The sequence below is a fragment of the Notolepis coatsorum genome (genome assembly GCF_963971535.1).
Source record: "Notolepis coatsorum genome assembly, chromosome: 19".
NCBI lineage: Eukaryota > Metazoa > Chordata > Actinopteri > Aulopiformes > Paralepididae > Notolepis > Notolepis coatsorum.
The window spans coordinates 88,844,375-88,844,904 of record NC_140183.1 but is presented as its reverse complement, the minus strand read 5'-3'; positions in this window follow the sequence as shown (position 1 = coordinate 88,844,904).

Genomic DNA, 530 nt, shown 5'->3' with positions numbered 1-530 from the left:
CATATTGTACAGTATGAACTGTCATGCAAGTGTACTGCATCGGCACTACACAAAGTAACCAGTTTACAGCACTGAACATTAGAGTATGCATAGAACACATAAATGTTTTACCTGTACATACTGGCGACGGGTCTCCTTCACTCTGTCGCTCCGGTCAAATGGCACATAGCACTACCATTTTTTCATGCGCATTTCAATGCACTCTGTCAATTGTAGCGATTGAAACGGATTCAATATTCCCAAAGATATTTTCATCCTCTATAACTGCGCTTAGTATCTCTCTCAACCTTATGGCATTGTTTGCAATCACCGTTGCACAAATGGCTTCCTCTTGTTGCGGAGTAAAAAGGACCCCCTTCCACCTCTGCAAGGTTGTCTTGCAATCCTATGTGGTGCAGAGTAAAATTACAGTAATGTACAGTAAACATGAGATATACTGCTTCACAGTGACCCATATTACTGTAGTGTACAATAACAGTGCTTCCCACTTCCCAAATGCTGCAGTACAGAACCATACTGTAAATATGGCA